At 45.1% G+C, this 20,873-nt stretch overlaps 1 protein-coding gene across 1 annotated transcript in view; it reads right to left on the bottom strand.

The window, feature by feature from the left end:
* PIK3R6 (phosphoinositide-3-kinase regulatory subunit 6) overlaps positions 1-13,629 on the bottom strand; it is a 59,612-nt gene extending 45,983 nt beyond the window's left edge. Inside the window, exon 1 of the mRNA XM_081027990.1 lies at positions 13,425-13,629. The gene's annotated coding sequence lies outside the window, so the exon portion shown is untranslated. The remainder of the gene's footprint in view (positions 1-13,424) is intronic.
* Positions 13,630-20,873: the final 7,244 nt, after the last annotated feature.

Below are 20,873 nucleotides of genomic sequence, written 5' to 3'. Positions count from 1 at the left end.
ATGTGAGGCATTGGAGGTTCTCGACCTGGTTTAAATGGAGAAAGTACACTATACTTACTGTGTGACTCTCCCACTGAATGCAACTAAAAGCTCTCCGGATAACATGCATGAACAGCTATTTAAGTATTCTGGAAAGGAAATGGTAGCAGGCAGAATGGAAAAGGAAACCAGTACCTGAAGTAAGAACAATCTGGCAATGATTTTTTTTGCCCCCTCTCCCATCGTACCCTGAGCTGGACACAAATGCAGCCTGAAACTCAGAAGTGCACACTGATGGCAGAAAGAGCTAGAAGAAAAGCCTTCTTTTTCTGGCCTGAGGAGCAGAAACATGTTCCCTCAGGATTGGAGAGAAGGGGGGAGTTCCCTTTTTCTTTTCCATTTTCTCCCGCTCTAGCTTCCAGGCAGCAGTGGTGGCTGAGGTGGCCACGCAGGTACGTAAAACATGAGGGAGGGGAAGTCTTCCCTTTGACTAGAGCCAACTGTGTTCCCAAAGGCATGGGAAGAATCCTTATTGCTTTTTCCCCCTCTATCAGAGGAACAAAACCCAGAAATAACAAACAAAATGAATAATAAAATGATGTATCTAAATATCAATAATTACATTAAATGTCTAAACACCCATTAAAACACAGATTGTCAGCATAGATTAAAAAACAAAACCTTACCCAACTTTGTAAAGCTGTTTACAATAAATTCACTTTAAAATACCATAGATAAATTAAAAGTAAAAGAACAGAAAAAAATATACTATACAAACACTAATCAAAAGACAGCTGAGTGCTTATGTTAATATGTGAAAAGTAGATTTCAGAGCAAGGAAAATTACCAGGAATAAAGGGAGAGATTACATAATGATGAAAGGACCAATTCATGAAGAAGCTATAATAATCCTAAACAGGTATGCACCTAACAACAGGGATTCAAAATACATGAAGGAATAACTAATAAAACTAAAGGATAAGTAGACAAATCTTCAATTATAGTTGAAGATTTTAACAGTACTCTCTCAGTAATCGATAGAGCAAGCACACGGAAAATCGGCAAGGTTAGAGAAAAACTGAATCATACCTCGAACCAACTGAATTTTACTAGCATTTATAAAACACTACACACAACAATAGCAGAATATAAATTCCTTTCAAGTGTACATGAAACATTCACCCAGATAGGGTCATAAAACAAACTTTAACAAATTTAAAATAATTGAAGTTATACAAAGTAGGTTTGCTGATTATAATGAAATTAAACTTGAAATCAATAACATAAAGAAAACCAGACAACATCCAAATACTTGGATATTAAACAACACATTTCTAAATAATCCATGGACCCAGAAAATAAAAGAGGAGCAAGCACTTCCCAACTCATTTTATTATGAGTTCAGCATTATTCTTATACCAAAGATAGTACAAGAAAACAGACCAATATCCCTTATGAATGTATATGAAAAAATGTTCACCAAAATATTAGTAAACCAAGTCCAGCAAAATAGAAAAAGAACAATGCATAACAACATGATGGGGTTTATCCCAGGGATACAAGACTTATTCAATCTTAAAAAGTCAATCTATGTAAACCACCATATTAAAGACTAAAAAAGAAAAACCATGTGATCCTATCAATTGATGCAGTAAAAGCATTTGACAAAAATATCATTCATGATTAAAAACTTACAGCAAATTAGGAATATAAGAGAGTGTCATTAATCTGATAAAGGGCATCTACAAAGAAAAACAACCCCAACAAACCATAGTTAACATATGTAATAGTCAAAGACTAAATGTTTCCCCTCAGAGATTAGGAAAAGGCCAGACCACTCACTCTCACCATTCCAATTCAACAATTCAACATAATATTGGAAGCCTTAACAGGGTCAAAGAATATAATGTCAACATACATCAGTTGTGTTTCCATATGTTAAAAATGAACAATTGAAAACCAAAATTTAAAACACAATGCCATTGAAAATAGCTCCAAAAGAAAAAAACAGAAATATTTAGGTATAAATCTAACAAAACATGTAGGATCTCTATCATAAAAACTATAAAATGCTAGTGAAAGAAATCAAAGAAGACCTAATTAAAGGGAGACACACTCTGTGTTCATGATTTGGAAGACCCAATAAAGTGATGATGTCAATTCTCCCCAAATTGATTTATACATTTAATGTAATCAATTCTAATAAAAATACCAGCAGTATTTTTTGTAGATACAGATAAGCAAATTTTAAAATTTATAAGGAACTGAAACAGCCAAACAATTTTGAAAAAAAAAACAACCACATTTGAGTGCTCATTTCCTTATTTTAAGAATTACTATAAAGTTATCAGTGAAAACTAGACATAGATCGATGGAAAAGAATAATGTAAGTGGATGGCAAAGAAGCCCGATAAAACAATGTATGTTATTAGCCATTAGGGAAATGCAGATTAAAATCATGAGATACCACTAAATACTTATTAGCGTGACTAAAATTGAAAAGTGGACAATACCAAGTACTGGAGAGGATGTGGAGAAACTGGGACTCTCATCCATTACTGGTAGGAATGCAAAATAGCACAGCCATTCTGGAAAACAGTCTGGCAATTTATCATAAAGTTAAACATCACTTACTATATGATCCTGCAATCTCACTCTTAACTATTTCCTCTAGAGAAATGAAAACATTTCTTTTTGAGGTGGTCACTCAGAAGTGCCAGATAGAATGTCAGACAATTTCATGATAGTTTTGGTCAAGGGCTGGGTATGGAGTTCAGGGACCCAACACTCTGCTAAACAGAGGAATGTGTCTGTCAACATTCATGCTATTTGTTCTCTCTAAAAATGCTCCGTGGCATGTTTTTGTGGTAAGAGTACACATTGATATCTGAATAAACCATGAAAATTCAAATATAAAATTTAACTGTAAATCAAAGACTATGGTTGACCTTGGGGTGCTCCCAGCCTAGGGAGAGGAGCCACTACACAGGGCGGACAGGCAGTGGTGAGAGGGCAGATCTGTGTCCTGACCCTAAATCCAGTGGTGGAGGGAGGCCAAGGGAACCTTCCTAAATGGGACCCAGGAAGCCAGGTTACCAGGTCCCGCATATTTAGCTGTGTAGTTGTGAAGAATAATCTTAGTAACCTCTACTCCAACCCCACTGCCCCCACTGGGTCCAAGCCACCATCATCTCTTACTCAGATTATGGCAGTGTCCCCAGTGGGTCTCCCAGATTCCACTGTTCCCCCACAATTCAGTCCCAGACTAAAGCCCACCAATGGCTTCTATTAGATCTTACAGTGAACTCCACTGTAATCTGGCCCCAGTGTCCCTCTCCAGCCTCCCCTCTCCCTCTGGCTCATCAGGCTCTCACCTCATGGCTCTTTGTGCTGCTCCAACTTGCCAAGCTCAATCCTACCTCAGGGCCTTTGCACGCCTCTGCCTGGAGCACCTTTCTCCCAGCTTCCCCACAGCTGGCTCCTTCTCAATGTTCAGGACTCATTTCAAGTTGTCACCTCCTGTGAGGGGACTTTCCTGACTAATCTATCTAAAATAGCTCTCCCAGCCATGCTCTAGCACCCGCTTTAATTTTATTCATAGCATTTATCAGTGTCGGAAATTTTTGTGTGTAATGATTAATTTTCTTGGCTACTCGTTAGACTGTGAGCTCCACAAACACTGGGTCCTGATGTGTCTTATTTACTGCAGTGTGTCCAGCACCTATTGCAATATTGGCACCCAGTAGACAATAAATATGTATTTTGGAGAAATATGTGATGAATGAATGAAGGTCAAGTATCTTGCCAAAAGTCACATGGCCAATGAATGATAAAAACAGAGCTAGAGCTTAGATCTCAACATGAGGTGTACAATCATGGCCACCTCCCTTACCCTCTGCACCCCTCTTCCCCCCCTCCAAAACTCTGTCCTAGTGAAACAAAAGGAACACACAAGTGAACTTCTGTCTAGGTGGAACCAGCTAATAATGAACATCGAGCAGCCTCAAAGGAAAAGAAATAACAAAAATATAGATTAAAAGAGGAGTGTATGTCCTCTTTTACTGTGTAAAGTTAGGATGTTTCGGACTGATTTTTCATTGAAAGTAAAATTTTAAGAAGCATAGGCAGTCACTGTTAGAAAGCCTCCTTATTCATTTGTCTATTCAGCTGCTCATTCATTCATCAAACATTTATTCAGTGCGCATATATAGTTGTGCAGGTGCTAGGGATGCTTTGTGCCACCACTAACTCGCCCTCAGGGACCTCTGTAATCTATTTCCTGTCTTTGGGGGCTGCTGACCACACCAGTGTTGGGGGAGAGCTGTCAGGAGACAAGTTTACACCGAGACAGGAAATGGAAACAAGCAGAACATAGGTCATTCTCAAAAGGCATTAACATCTCATTTGTCTTCACTTCATGATGACACAAGTTTTTTAGGAAATAATAGTTGCCTGTTAAGCACCTCTGAAGGTTTTCTCACTGTACAGTGAGAATGGGAGCTAACTGCCTGTACCATGCCGTAACACAGTGAAAATCTCAGGAGCTGTTGGTCGGGAAAGGAAATCTCCGTCCTACACTGCATGGCTCCTACTTTCTGACTTCTCACATATGATTTCTGTTTTAGCAATGGGGGCTGCACTTTGCACATAGTGGGTGAATGGGGACTGCCATCCAGTCCACCATTTTATTGGCCTTTTGGTAATTTACCCAGCCAGGGAGGACGAGGTTTTGTAATTCATCCATCCAAAGAGACGCTTGTGGTAATTTGCTCAGAGGGATGCTTCTTTCTAATTTGCACACAGACCCCTCTGTGCTGGCAGTAGCCCTGTCCAAGCTGTCTCCGTTCTCCCACCCAACTGCCAGTTTGTGGAAGGCTGGGAAGCCAGAGGAGCACATGGGCTTGTCTCATACAAAACGAAGCCTGAGACACCGATCTATGCAAAGAGCATGAAATTTCCATCCATGGACCTAGATTTGGGCTGTTCAGAAGCCCTCTGGCTCTTTTCCTAGTTTCTGGCAGTGTTTTGATCAACTGGGGTTGCTGAGTAAATCAAAGAGCATCTGTGGAACACAGTCCATGTGGCAGAAAGTGTGTGGGGCCCGAGAGTTCAGACATAAATGAACAAGACACAGTCCTTGCCCTTAGGAGCTAGGGGCTTTACCAGCCTGTGACTTCTTACTGAATGCAGTGTGGCCCTGCTTGTCATGCTCCCATCCCATGACCAGCGCATCCCATTGGCAGTCTTACAGACCCGATGTTCAAAACATGCTCACAACACACAGATTCATACAGAGGAACTGGAGACGCATTCTGCCTGGTATATTGTTGAAATACACTTTTTACATAAAAACCATGCCTATGCTAAACATCTAAGAGATACCAGTGGCTTATACAGTGAAAAGCAAACCCATTCTCTGGTCCATCAGTTGCCTTCCCCCCAAAAAGCCATAAAGTTAGAAAATCTGAATCTGCAGCCAACATTTACAAATCATATTTCACATAAAAATAAAGATTCTCGTACTATTATGATTAAAACCACTATAAACATTCAAACAAAAAGATTCTCAGCTTTTATTTAAAGGAATAACCGGAAGACCTGGAGACACTGGGCCCACAATTCACACAGCAATGGGCGTTGAGATGCAGCTGCCCCTGGGGAAGGGCTATGTGCTCCCAAGGCCTCAGTACCCACCCTCCCTACTGCACCCATTACTATCACCTTGTCTGTACATCATTCGGGCACCCTGCTGGGCTCTTGGACGCAGACAAGTCTGAAATCTATGAGTTATACTGTGGCTCAAGTCCTAGTTCTCTAAGAGTGAGTTACAGAATGCCTGATGTGAGTTGGGCATTAGGGTTGCCCCATGGTGCCCATGTGAGTCATTTGACAAACATTTACAGGGCACCTCTCTAGTTCTCCACAGCACCTGACATATTGTGTTGTGTTTGTTAATTGCCTGATTGACTCCATTAGACTGCAAGCTCCATGAGGGCAGGACTCTGTTATGTTCACTGCTGTGTCACCATTACCTAACATAGTTTTATCACATCAAAGGCCCTTGATAAATATCACTGAATATTTACATGACTGGCAGGCACTCGTATAAAGACCAGATTGGATCAGTGTCCCCAAGCTGCACTGAGGCTGGGGAGCAGAAACAAGACTGTCGGACATGGCTGGTAGGACAACTGGCACGGGAAATAGATTATGTTGATGCATAGAGTATTGGCAAAGCAGACAGTAATCCCATGGGAAGGGGGGACACAGACACAGTGGTGAGGACATTGTGCTCTTCCACACTCACATGGCGGGCACCTCTGTCACCTCTGCACCGGGGTCTTTCTCATGCCCCATCTTGGACAATCTGGCTGCAATGTCCGACTGCTGCATTTGTGCCATTGACCAAGCAAATGGCACGTCAGAGCTCCGCTCACATATCCTGCCCTCTCCCAGTTCCTCCAGTCACATCACAGCAAGAATGTAACATCACAGGAAAGAAATATACCAGCCTCTGCCACCAGTTAGGACGATTCTGGCCTAGACAGCAGGGAAAGTGGCCAAGGGGCAAATTGCATCAACCTGGAAGAAGACACCTGGTCATCACCCTGTGGCCTCTTACCCTACACTGCCAGCAGCATTCATTCGTTTCATTTGTTCAATAGTTATTGAGCCTTATTATATGCTGGACACTGCCCTGCAGACACAATGGAGGAAAACTAGGTCTGCAATTGAAGACCAAATAAATGAATGGATGGGTTTATTCATCCTTTCAATGAATATTTATTGAGCCCTTTCCATATGTCAGACACTGTTCTAGGTCCTGGGGATATGGCAATAATTTAAAGTAGACAAAGACACCTGCTCTCATAAAGATTGCACTCTAGTGCAGTGTAGTGAGGATGGAGGACACAAACTCACTAATTAAATTGTATATTAGATGATGGTCAGTACTATAAGAATAAAGCTGAGGGAAGGGTCCAATGGTGGAGTAAATAAATGCTATGCTTGCCTCCTCCCATGACCACATTAAAATTATAACTAAATTTTAGAACAATTGACCTGGAGAACCATCTTAAGTCTAGCTGAACAAAAGTCCTATAACTGATGATATCAAGAAGAAGCCACGTCAAGAGTGGCAGAAAAGGCAAAAATGCAGAAGGAGTGTTCCCACACCTGCATGTGGCTGTTGAGAATCAGGAGGGATATCTCAGCCACAGAGTTCCCCCCCAGAGAAGTAAGGGACCCCAAACCCACATCGGGTTCCCTAGCACAAATTACTGGTGCCAGGAAGAGGAGCAGAGCCCCCACAACATCTGGCTGTGAAAAACAGTGGGGATTCCAACCATCTGGGTGAGACAGTGGCTGCAGGAAACCCAGATATCCTCTTAAAGGGCCCATGCACAAAGTCACTAGCTCACAGGCATTCACCCTGGGCTCCCGTGGAGGAATGGTTACTTGGGAGGAGTCAGAGACATATGGGGAGAGACTGAATTGTGTGGCTTCAGGGTGAGGACTGGAGGGACAGTCACCATTCTCCCTGTGTAGAATTCTTCCCCTGTGCAGCTGATAAGTGGGTGCCATCTTTCCTGTGTTGAGCCCTCCCCGACAAGGCCAAATCTGAATCTGCATTGGCCTGATGAACTCTGCTCACTCCACCCTGGTGACTCTTTGGGACCCCATCCCACCCAACTCACGCAATGCCAGAGGCACATTCTTGGCAAGCAGCTAGCCCCACCCATGTTGTACTCTTTCTTGGACAACTCTTGGGATTTCACAGGCGGGTGGCAGCTGGCTTCAGTATGCTCTGAGACTTTTGCTGAGTAGCTCCAGGCTCAGCACTGGCACCAAACCAGAATCTACGTTAATTTGGTGAGCACCACTCACCCCACCCTGGTGACGCCCTGAGATCCCACCTCACCCAACTCACATACCACACAAGACTCTATCAGCGGCTGAGCCTACAGGAGCTGGCAGGCAGCAGCAGGCCTCGAGTTGCCCTGGGCTTTTTGCAGAGCTATCCCAGACCTGGTACTGGTGGCAGTTTTCCCTGTTTCACAGGGTGGCCTCTTCCATGTGCCTCCAGGTCCCGCAGAGGGAGTGACAAACTGTGAATCACTTGTAGCTCCTACCAGGTAGTCACTCCCAGCTGGTCACAGGCAGTGGCTGACCTGGGCCTACACTGGACCCCCTCCCAAGAAGCCCCAGAACCAACCTACCTAGAGTTTAGCTTCAGACAATAGCAGATCAACACCCAATTAGCTCCAGAAGCAGCACACCTGAAAGGTGGTCTCAGCAGACCCACTGGGACAAATCCTGCTCCCTGGCGTAAGCCCCCTGCACAACAGCCTGTAAGCTGTGGACTTGGCCAAACAGAACAGCTGGTCAGCCTGCGGGTCAATCTCACCCACTGACATACCAATAGCAATCAAAGCTCAACTATAATAGAAGGGCACACACAAGGGACACTTCTGGAACACCCAGTACAGGTGACCATGGAGACTGCACCAGTGGGCCCCACAAGGCATCTACTAAATGAGGCCACCAGCCCAGACTGGAAGACAGACCTACCTAATACATAGAAACAAACACAGAGAGGCAGCCAAAATGAGGAAACAAAGAAATATGTCTCAAATGAAGGAACAGGAGAAAACTCCAGAAAAAGAACTAAATAAAATAGAGGCAAGCAAACTATCAGAGACAGAGTTTATAAGGATGCTCAATTAATTTAGAAGAATACATGAACTCAGTGAGAACTTCAACAAAGAGATAGGAAGCACAAAAAGGACATAGAAACCATAAAAAAGAACAAGTCAGAAGTGAAGAATACAATGATTGAAATGAAGAATGCACTGGAAGGAATCACCAGCAGATTAGAGGATTGAATCAGCAATTTGGAAGACAAGATAGCAGGAAACACCAAATCAGAAGAGCAAAGGAAAAAAGAATAAAAAAAAAACCATGAGAATAGTTTAAGGGACCTCAGTGTCTACATCAAGCATGACAACATTCATATCATAAGAGTACCAGAGGAGAAGAGAGAAAGCAAGATATCAAGAACCTATTCGAAGAAATAATGACTGAAAACTTTCCTAATCTGGTCAAGGAATTAGACATACAAGCCCAGGAAGTGCAGAGAGTCCCAAACAAGATGAACCCAAAAAGGCCCACATCAAGACACATTATAATTAAAATGGCAAAGGTTAAAGACAAAGAAAGAATCTTACAAGCAGCAAGAGAAAGGCAACTAGTTACTTAAAAGCAAGCTCCCATAAGATTGTCAACAGATTTCTCAACAGAAACTTTGCAAGCAAGAAGGGATTGGCACAAAATATGAAAAGTGATGGAAAAAAAGGACCTACAACCAAGACTACTCTACTCAGCGAGTCTATCATTTAAAATTGAAGGAGAGATAAAGAGCTTCCCAGACAAGAAAAATTTAAAGGAGTTTATCATCACCAAACCAGTAGTATAAGAAATGGTAAAGAGACTTCTTTAAAAAGAAGAGGAGGGGGAAAGAATATAAATATACATAATGAAATGGCATTAACTATGTATCTATCAATAACCACTTTAAATGTAAATTGATTAAAATCACCAATCAAAAGACATAGGGTAGCTGAATGGATAAGAAAACAAGACCCATCCGTATTCTGTCTATAAGAGACCCACTTCAGATCGAAAGACACACACAAACTAAAAGGATGGAAAAAGATATTTCATGCAAACAGAAAAAAGAAAGATGCTGGGGTAGCAATACCAGACAAAATAGAGTTTAAAACAAAGGCTATAATAAGAGACAAAGAGGAACATTACATAGTGATGAAGGGATCAATCCAACAAGAGTATAATCCTTGTAAACATCTATGTACCCAATATAGAAGCACCTAAACATGTAAGGCAAATGCTCACTGCCATAAAGGGAGAGACTGACAGTAATACAACAATAGTAGGGGACTTTAACACCACATTGACACCAGTGAATAGATCTTCCAGACAGAAAATCAACAAGGAAACAATGGCCTTAAATGACACACTAGACCAGATGGGTTTAATTGATATTTTTAGAGCATTTCACCTCAAAGTAACAGAATATACATTATTTTCAAGTGCACATGGAATATTTTCCAAGATAGACCATATGTTAGGCCTGAAAACAAGTCTCAGTAAATTTAAGAAGATTGAAATCATATCAAACGCCTTCCCTGACCACAATGGCGTGAAATGAGAAATCAATTACAAGAAGGGGGGGAAGGAAAGAAAAGAAAACACACCAGCACATGGAGGCTAAATAACATGCTACTAAATAATAAATGGGTCAATAACAAGATCAAGGAAGAAACCAAAAGATAACTCGAGACAAATAAAAATGAAAACACAAGCACCCCAAATCTATGAGACACAGCAAAAGCAGTCCTAAGAAGGAAATTCATCGCAATACAGACCTACCTCAAGAAAAAAAAAAGTTCAAATGAACAATCTAACTTTACACTTAAAAGAACTAGCGAAAAAACAGCAAAGCCCAAAGTGAGTAGAAGGAAGAAATAATAAAGATCAGAGTGGAACTAAACAAAATAGAGTCTTAAAAAAAAATACAAAAGATTAGTGAAACCAAGAGCTGGTTCTTTGAAAAGATAAACAAAATCAATAAATCTTTAATCAGATTCATCAAGAAAGAAATGAGAGAGGGTATCTCCCTTCAGGACAGTGGGCAGATTTATTTGCCACTCAATGTAGTAAATACAATGTCTCCTTCCAGGGCAAAGGTTGGGCTGGTTTGCTGGCAGCCCATTGTGATAACTGGGTTTCCTAAGCTCAGGGGTTCTGGGTTGTGACACATAGCATACACTTGGCTCCACCTCTGCACTGCTTTCATGGGACTTGAAGTCAAAGGGAACCAAAAAGCCTAACACTCATGTTGCTGGTTGTGCTTTGAGTAATAAAGTCCTTTGTCTCTGATCCTAGAGTCTCATGTTTTCTGCCAGAGTTCCTGAAACTGTGACAGGCTAACTTGTTAGTTACAAGTAGGGTAAAACCTTGGGCCTTTTATAGTTCTTGACAGAGGGACAAGACCGAAGAAAAAGATAATGAGTGAATGAATGAACTGGGATTCAGAGGGCATTCCTCCTAAAATACAGAACATTCACAATAAACATTTCTCAGGGCAGGTGCAAATACACATCTGGTCACTGCCTTGGGGTAAAGTAGGTCTCAGGACTGTCCACAGAACCACAGATGTGGTTCTTCGGCAGGAAAAAGCTGATGGGAATACTTTCACAGCTGCTGCTGCCCATAAGTTTGTGCAAGAAAACATGGTGAAGTCTTCCAGATAGAGGAAGAACTGAAGAACGCAGGATTTAGAGGATGTGAAATGGCCTGGCTCAGAGTCAATGCTTCATACGAAGATCTCAGGTTCTGACAATCCCCCACCCTCCCCAGCACCCCAATCGCCCATTGCTGGCTCCTAGGGCAGGCTGTTCAAACAGAAGAATCACCACCCAGACTTTCCTGTGGCCACCCCTCTCAGATTAAAACCTGGGAAGAAAGACACAGAGTTTCTGAGGACGGCACCTCTGATTCCCTCCTGTCCTCTACCCACCAGTCTGGCACAGAGAGAAGGAAACTTCTGAGCCTGCCACTTCTTGCTCCCCACATCGGTCCGCTTTCCTCTCCTCCCACGTGTGCTGCTTCAGACACTGCTCCCAATGTTTCAGGAGCAGATGCTATTTCCAGTACCTTTTCTCTCCATTGAGACAATCATACCTGCCCGACAACATACCTGGTTTTCCAGTTTAGAGCATGTGATTAGTGGACTCCCAGTGAGGGGGGAAGGGAGTGGAAACGTAGAGCTTGGGGTTCTGAGAAGGCTCCCTCAACCCTTAACCCTCATCCCAAGAGGCCCACTTGGGCTTTCCAGATCCTGAGAGGTCAGGGACATGAGGGCCCTGCTCCCCTGTGGATGGTGCAGGCCTATTTCCTCCTCTATGTCTGCCACTGGCTGGGAAGGAAACACTCGGATGTTGGAGAGCCAGACTGGGGTGGGGTGGGAAGGAGAGCATTGTTCCTGGGGGCAGGGAGCCTGGGAGGAATCTGATGGGGCCTGCATGCAGATCGGGAAGCCTAGGGGACAAGATGGTGATAACCAAAGCCTGGCATTCATGTGTACCACGTCAGCCCAGGAGCACTCTCGCAGAGAACAGAGGTGAGCAGCAGGCCCTGCAGAGAGGCTGTGTGGCAAAGTGGCCTGGGAGGTCGCATTTGGTGCTGGACTGCCTGGGTTCAACCCTCTGTTGCTACGGCAATTGGGCTAGTTGCTTAAAACCTTTATGCCTCAGTTTCCATATCTTTGAAGGAGACGTAATAACAGCACCTACCTCATAGAATTACTGTGAAGACTAGATGAAATGATATTCGAAAACCATTTAGAGCCAAACAAACGGAACAGTCTCATGCCTGTAACTCCTCCATAGACTCTCCACTTTAGCAGCCAAATTGAATCTAGAGCTGTTTTTCCTCTAATCCCAACTTTCACAACCACTTTCCTACTCCACGGGTTTGCACAGGGTTCCCCTCACCTGGATGTCTGTTGCCTCATGTTGGCACACAAACCATCCACCTGCCTCAAGGTTCAGGTGTACCTGTTGCAGAGCCCTCCCTGATCCTGCATCCAAAGGTCTCTCGCAGCCTTCCCACACTGCCTGACCCAGGGCCTTGGTACATTTTACTTTCTGGGTTAGTCATTTGTAGCCATGTCTCAACCCCCACACCAGCTGGTCAGCTTCTCAAGGATGGAGACCTGGCCTCGGTTGGCTTCTGGCACTGGCTGCACAGACAGAAAATGCTCAATCCAGTTATGTGGAAAGAAAGGCCAGTCCGGCACGACTGGCTCCGAATTCCCCAGGAGAGGAATAGAAAAATGATGTCCCAGAAGGGACGCAGAGGGAAACCCAGAAGGTTCATTCTGAGTCCTGAACCCGGATTATTCACGATGCAATCTTTGCAAGTTGCTTTATCTTTCTAAGTCTCAGTTTCCCAACCTATAAAATGGGCGTTAAAATACATATCCAGACTACCTCCAATTGCTCGTGAGAATCCAGTGGGATAATGAGTGCACTCTACAGCACCAGGCATGTGTAATTAGTCTTATTATTATTAGCATTTGCAGGATTCCGAGAAGAAAAGAGAGGACTTCTCACAGCGTCCTGTGTCCTTTCTTCTTGTGAAAATGGGCTGAACGATCTTAACTTGGCAGTGGTCTTTGTAGCCACCAGATCTGGGTAACCCTTCTCAGAAAGGCTGGGCCCTGTGTTTATAAGAGCTAGGGGTGTCTCAACCCTTCACAGGAGCCCCTTCCAGCATCCCTTCTTCAGGCACCCCCATCTGTTCTGCTCAGATCTGCCTCTTCTGGCTCCCTCCCTGGAGACCCCACACTAGCCAGTACCTACCTCGGTTCAGCAGCTGCAGCTCAGCTCCCCAAATCCGTCAGTTGATTAGCTCTCCACAGTCCTGCTTAGGGAGGCGGCCTGCCCCAGAGAATCTGATGTGTTAGAGGAGTCCACACTGGTGTTTTCAGTCTCAACTACAGACACCAGATCTGCAGAGAAAAGCCCAGTGTCGCACAGGCCTGGCTCTGTCCCCTCCTCTTCCTTCCCCTTCCCCAAGGGCCTCAAAGCTCCTCCCTGAACACATCCTGCTGTGAGGTTGCTCTTAGAGAAGCATCTGTGGTCACCCTGGTCACCGGAGGTTCTCCATTCTTATCAGGCAGGAGAGAAACATTTCCATAGTGTTCCCCTCTGATGCTGATGGGCAGTGATGCGGGGAACCCTGACTTCTCTCCGGAGCTCCAGACACACTAACCACCCCCACTTCTGGATATTGTCAGCCAGATGGCCCTCAATCACCTCCAACTCAATGTATATGAACCAACCTCATCATTTCCCCATCTAAACCCACTTTTCGGCACCTCTTCTCAGGATCAGAAGTATCATCCTTAAAACTTCTGTCTCCCTCACCTCTTACGTCTAAAGCACCAAGTCCAGTCACTATCTTGTAAATCGACCCCTTTTTCTCACTCATCACTGCTTCATCAGGCCACCATGGTCCTTCTCCTAAGTTACAGCAACAGCCTGATGTCATCATCTAATGCTGCCTCCACCTTGCAGCCAAAGGTCTCTTTCTAATAGTGAAACACAATCTGATCACTTTATCCCTTCAATGGCTCCCTATTACCTTTAAGAGAACTGCAAAGGTCCTTAGCAGGACTTGCAAGGACCTTCGTGATCTGGTCCTTCCTTAAATCTCCAATCTGAGGCTTTCTCTCCTCACTCTGACCCCACCCAAAAGTCCCAAACCACTGCAGCTCCCAGTGGTCCAGGCCTCCACCTATGCTGTGGGATTCTCTTCCCAACCCTTCTTCTGGCTCATCCCTACTTATCCTTCATTCAGCAGAGAAGAGCGAAAAAAGAGGAAGGAGGAAAAGTGAAATGCTGCACCAGCTGGGGGAGGAGAGAGTGTCAGGGAGATGACAGTCAGGGCTGCCAAAGATTGCAAAGAGAACAAGGTGTGGAGGATGAGAAAGCATCTGCTGACCTGGACAATTAGGAGAGAGCAGTGCTGGGGAGCAGATTCCCGCCAATGTGACATATTTGCTAGTTTGTCATATTCTTTCTTTTTCTCACGTTTTAAAGCCAAGCAATGTTTGGGGGAATCTCTAACACATTTCTAGACCTTTGTAAAGCTCGCAGGACTCTATGCTGTCATTGATTTGGCCTAATAGGTAAATGGAGAGAGACAGATGGCTGACAGTTTTGTTTGAACATCTGGATTCAGCTATGTCTGAAACCCTGATGACTAGATCTACTCTTAAATGGCTCAACCACGTGATCCAATAAATTTACCCCTTTTTAAAATTAAGCTTTGAGTTGGGTTTTTGTCACTTGCAACCAAAGGATAAGTCACTTTTTCTGCAAGGCCTTAAATGCATTCTGTTCTATCCCCTTATTTCCCAGAAGAGGACATTTGGGGGGAACAAAAAAAGGTCCAGAAATTTGAATCATTTACTCTGTGGCTCTGCTTCCCTCCCACGTGTACTTTTCTGTCCCCCTCATGTGACTGGAATCACGTTCTATCTTGCATCTTGGTATTAGAGTTCTTAGGTCACATATCTGCCTTGTCTCTCTGCCCTTGCACAATAAGTTCTCGGAAAGCAGAGAGTGGGGCTTTTTCATTAAGACAAGAGAATGTTAAGAGAATTCATGGCTCATTAAATAAAGCAAATTGATGAATGGGTGAATGGAGGAATGAGGGAAATGAACAAAGACCAAGAACTCAGCCTCCGTAGGATCAAGATTCAGCAATAGCTGGGCAGTATGGCCATCGTGGGCAGCCCCTCTCCTTATCAACTATGGCCTAACTGAATCGGAAATCACAAGCTGATGTTGCCTCTTGTGGCTGCCCTGCTCCTCTTATCAGCTGCTGTGTCCAAGAGGGCATTGGGTGTGGTAACCACGAAGGGGACAGCTCCAGAGCTGTCCCCTGCAAAGAGGAGCTGAGGCTTCTTCTCAGGTTCCTCTATCTCAGCCTGGGCACTGGGAAGTCTATTCAGTAACTCGCCTTGGGCTGTGAAGTTACTGATCTTTTCTGAAGACAATAGACTGTTCTGTTCCATCCTCATCCCTCTTTTCAGGAGAACAACCTCCAGCCCCCAGTCCCTTCTATTCAGAAAAATACTTCTTATCTATTTTCTTATCTATTACAAAGCACCTGAGAGCTTTAACCAAAAACTAAATCCTCTTGCAACTGTGAATAAAGCCATCAGGGCAGGGGGACCAGTGCTGGGATCTGAAGGACCAAGTTATTGGAGTCGGGCAAGAAATATTTGCTTTGGAAACAAGCAACCCAGGGTCACCTGTGTCCTTGCTCCAGCTCCATCTTCTCAGGGAGTCATCTCTGGGATCGTTCAGCAGCAGATGCAGAATGCATCATCTCTGAGTTTTCTAAGGAACCCACTCACAGAAAATAATAATAATAAATGTAGATTTTTATGGAAGATTCCATCAAGGGGATGGAAAAGGAGTGTACAAATCCTTTGTGGCTATTTTCATTGTCCGAACGGCCCCACTCCATGCCAGTGGACTGGTAGGTTGGGATAGGGTAAAGGGTTTTTTTCTTTATATTTTCTCCCCAAGTGACCCCCACCTCAACTCCTGGCTCCTCTCACCCAGATTTTTTCAGACATATCAACATCTTTTGAAGTGCATGCAGAGCACTTCAACTCCATTCTAATCCTTATCTCTGTTTTAATACCCCAAACTCATTAGCAATACCCCAAAACAAATGGCTCTCTGGCTGGAGGACCCATTCTCAGAAAGCTGGGTGAGGTAATAAACCAGAAAATGGCTGTTATCAAAACATATTTTACTTAATTTATGCCATCACCTCATTAGTTAAGGACAAATACGGAGATGGATAAACTGGGCTCACATAACCAGTGGTGGTAGAACTTGAACCAGGGACCGCCCCGTCCAGGGGCTTCCCACAGCATCGCTGGGAGGACCTGTGGGCTGAGCCGCCCTGAAGCATGGCCCACACTGCTCAGCTCTCAGCTCCACTCCAGGAAGACCCAGGCAGTGACATGACTGGTACCCGATGGGCACCTCTGCTTCTAGTGAATTCCTTCCAGCTCTCACATGCATGGCCCAGGGCAGAAGGGGCTGCAGGACAATATCATGCTCTAAACCAGTGGTTCACAAAGTGTGGTTCCCTGGACCAGCAGCATCAGCAATACCTGGGAACTTATTAGTGTAAGGGTGAACCTCAGTGGGCAGATCAATAATGTAATTAAACTTAGCTAGTTTGCAGGTTGATCCATCCTGATATTCAGCTGTTTGCTCTTTGTTTCTCCTCCCACTGATGAACAGAAGAACTCTGTTCCCTTTTGCAAGGCTACCCACACCTTTTAATTAACAAACATCCTAACCTGAAAAGAGCAGCTTCTTTAAGGACGGAGACCCAAGATCACTCACAACCCCCTTGCAGTTTTTCGGCTACAGGACAATGAGATTTAAGATAACATTGAGGCAGACCTGAGGCCTCAAAAGACCCCCAGAGATGACTTCTCTATTAGCCCTGAGGCCTGCTTTCCTTTGTTCTTTTCCACTTACCTGCCTATAAAGCCTCTTAGTCCTTTTTGGCTCCTGGGGAAAATGGTTTTTTAGACCGGAGTCTGCCATCTTCCCTAGCTGTCCGGCATCTAGAATAAAGGACGATTTTCTCCTCACCAACCCTTGTCACTCTAGTTTTTTGGACCATTCGGGCAATAAGCGTACCGAAGCTGAGTTTGGTAACATTAGCAACTAGTATTATTTGCTGTGGGTTTGGGCAGGAAGGGACCATGCACATGCTGGGAATTTTCCATCCTTTACTTCCAGCAGTGTTGTTCTGAGGGGTGTGCAAACATGCAGAATTAAGACTAATTGGGGTGACAGTCATGGGAAGCAGATTTCTGATTTATATCTATCCACTCACGCTTTTAGCCATTCTTCTCTTTTGGGGAGTTTTTATTTTAAACACCATCCACATTGTTCTTTTTAACTTCAGTGTTTAAACAAATTACACAAGTAATTCATAAGTACACTTCCATTGTAAAAACACTCAAACATTATAGCCATATATAGAGTAAAAAAGAGTCTCATCTTTCCCAGTTTTGTCAAAGACTGTTGCCCCCAATTCTAAGCCAACAGAAGTCTCCAATTTGGGGTGCGATAAACAGGGAGACAATTCAGTGAGAACAGCTCAATTGAGAAACAGCTCAGGCATGAAACAGCTTAGGCGAGGTGGCTCAGGGTTAGAACCCAGTTTGCAAACTGGAGAATGCAGCCAAGTGCTAAAAGGGGAGGCTAGCTAATATAAGCCCTTGTCCCTGGCCCTCATTGGTTCATTTTCATGCAGATGAAGAATCCAAATTCACACAGTTCTATTGGTCCAAATAGCACTGTCCTGACTGGTCAGCTCCACAAGTTCTAATTGGTCAGCAAGGATAAAAAAAATGAGGGTATAGTTATGCAGCTCTGATTGGATGGGGCAGGTCTTCAGCCCATTGGTTGAATTTCGATCCTAGGAGCTCTCTTATAAGGGTCAACTCAGCCAGTAGGAACACAGTGGAGGAGGCTGGCAGCTCAGTCTGTGCTGTTCCCCTCATATGCAGTGTACATGAGGGACCACTGTAAATAATGGCTATTAGACTCTGGTTATGAATTTGAGCCCAGTTAACCACAAGGAGTCTTTCTTGAGGGTATATTCTTTCTTGGGGTTGACAGTTTCTTTTCCCTCCTCACCCAATGGTAACTATAGTCAACAGCTGGGGGTGATTTATACAAACTGTTGTTCAACTGGCTTAGTTTCTTTGGACATCATTATGTATCAGTATGTAAGAATCTACCACATTCTTTCTTTAAATTTACGTGTCTGTATTTTCTGGACTAGTAATATATCTATATGGGTCAAGATGGGAAAGATACAGAGAAAACCAGCCCACTCCCTCTTCCTCAAGCCGCCCTTCAAGTTGGTGAAGAAAACCTTGTGACCCCCCCATCCCAGGCTTCTCTTTGCAGGTGCCCCTCCCAAACCCCTCCCAAACTCCTCATACCCTCAGGCCACTTTGGGACAGGGTGATTGGCTGAGAGAACTTGGGAATGCCATGGAGGGCGGAGTCTGATTGCTTACTTCTGTTCTCAGGTCAGCCTGATGAGGGAGGCCATGTGGACCCGCCTTCTTTGCCCCAGCCCCACATCTTTACTTCCCTAAAACCTAGATTCCTCCCAGAGCTGGAGGAGGTGAGCTTGAGAGGAGGTCTGCAAGCTTCCCAGAATTTGAAGGAAGTGCTGGAGCCTCTTGTCTGTGTAAAACATCCATCACAGTCACTGCTTCCTTCTTGTAAATGAATTCCCACTAAGAAAAAGGACTGGCCAGCAGGTCAAGAAGGCTAGGGGTTAGTGAAAAATTCAAAGACCTCCAACCCTTAATTACCTATGTAAATTGCCTAACACAGCCTTGCTCCATTGCACATTTGCGCGCGCGCGCGCGCGCGCGCGCACACACACACACACACACACACACACGACACACTCCAAAAGTGGGGACAAGTACCCTGGCAGGGTTCTCATCCTTGCAGCTTCTAGCTGCACAGGCCCTTTCTTCCTCCTCTCTGGGTCTCAGTTTCCTCATCTGTAACCAGAGGGATTGGAGAGGGTGTCTGCAAAGCCCTCGCCAGCTTTCTCGATCCCCAGACAATCTTGGTTCAGACCTCAGAACCAGGATTAGGTACAGTTTGCGCAGAGAAGGCCTCTGATACTTGTAACAAAAGGCCCCTTTGCTTGGGTATTGAGTAGGGGTTGGGGGTGGGGTAGAGCTGGTCCCCTCCCACTTCCTCATCTCCAGAGGTCCCAGGAGACCTCTTTGGGCCAGCTCTTGGGCTGGAGCAACATTCACCGGGGCTTCCTTCCTGCCTCCCCGCCTCAGCAGTGGACAGCACAGACCTGCCTGGAACACTGCCAATCCATTGCTGGCCCCAGCTTCCTTCTCCTCCTCCAACTCCTCCCCCTCTAAACACCTCCCCATCCCACCACCCCCACCACTCCTGGGGGGGTGGGGTGAAGAGTGTAACTTCCAGCTTAGTCAGAGCTCCTCCAGAATTCCATTAAAATGAAACCATCCTTCTCTGATATCTGTGTGAACTTTACCTTCCTGGGCCTCAGTTTCCCTACCACTCACATGAGGGGGTTGAGGCAGCAGCATAGCTTAAGGACTCTGGGGCCCCGCTGTCTGGGCTTGAATCCTGGCTTCCCCTTTTTGCTGTCTCTGTGAGCTTGGGCAAGCTCCTTACCTTCTCTGTCTCAATTTCCCCATGTAAAAATGGGGGCATAATAGCACCTGCCTCATGGGGCTGTTGGGAGGCATAAGTGATATGACATAAGCATGTAAAGCACTGTTGTGTGGCAGACCCTGCTCGCTGCACCATGTGTCATGCAGGCCGGCCTGTGGGGTCTCAGCTCCCGCTCCCCACATAAGAACGCAGGACATGGTGAGGCCAAAAGGAACACCCACAGAGCCATAGGTAGGGGAGTCATACCACTATATTCTCACTAGCAGCTGGGTTGGAGACACAGGAAACAGGAGCCACACGATCCACAACCCTCACTCTGCCGCTTGCTAGCTCAGCCACCACCTTCTTGCTAGCCCCCATTGTTTTGCTAGCGTAGCCACAGCAGTTATATTAGTGGCCAATGGCTCACTGGTTACAGCTGACGGCCAACTAGCCACAGCTGATGGCCATTTACTACCTGAGCCAGCACCTTTCTATGTGAGGGAGAGAGCCTGGAAACTGCACTCCTGGCTCTGTCCCCACAAGCACAGAGACAGCACGTGGCATGTGTGCAGTAAGTGCTGTAATGTTTGCTAATATCTGTTTGAAATAGCTTGACATTCAGTGGTGATTCCCTGGTCATGCTGCAGTGACATGTGAAGCTCAGCCTTCCAGCTCTAAATGTCTGAGATTCCCCAAATGGGCACTGTCTCTTCCCACTCACCCTGTGCAGAGAGAGGCACACTGTGGGGCCAGAGCCCCAGAGAGCAGTTTCCAGGCACTCGGCCTCATGGGGTGGGGGGGGGGTGTTGACTCGGGTAGTAGATGGCCATCGGTTGTGGCTAGTTGGCCATCAACTGTAACCATTGAGCCATTGGTCACTAATATAACTGTCGCGGCTGCGTTGGGGAGTGGAGTCAAGGGGAGTTGAGTCGGTCGGTTGGCAGCAAAGCGGACAGCAGGTCGCACGTCGTACGAACCCAGCCTCCAGTGAGACCACAGTGGTATGACTCCCCTACCTATGGCTCCATGG

Source organism: Rhinolophus hipposideros, assembly GCF_964194185.1.
Source record: "Rhinolophus hipposideros genome assembly, chromosome: 20".
NCBI classification, from domain to species: Eukaryota; Metazoa; Chordata; class Mammalia; order Chiroptera; family Rhinolophidae; genus Rhinolophus; species Rhinolophus hipposideros.
Note: the sequence above shows the minus strand (reverse complement) of the source record. Positions and strands in the feature narration are given on the sequence as shown.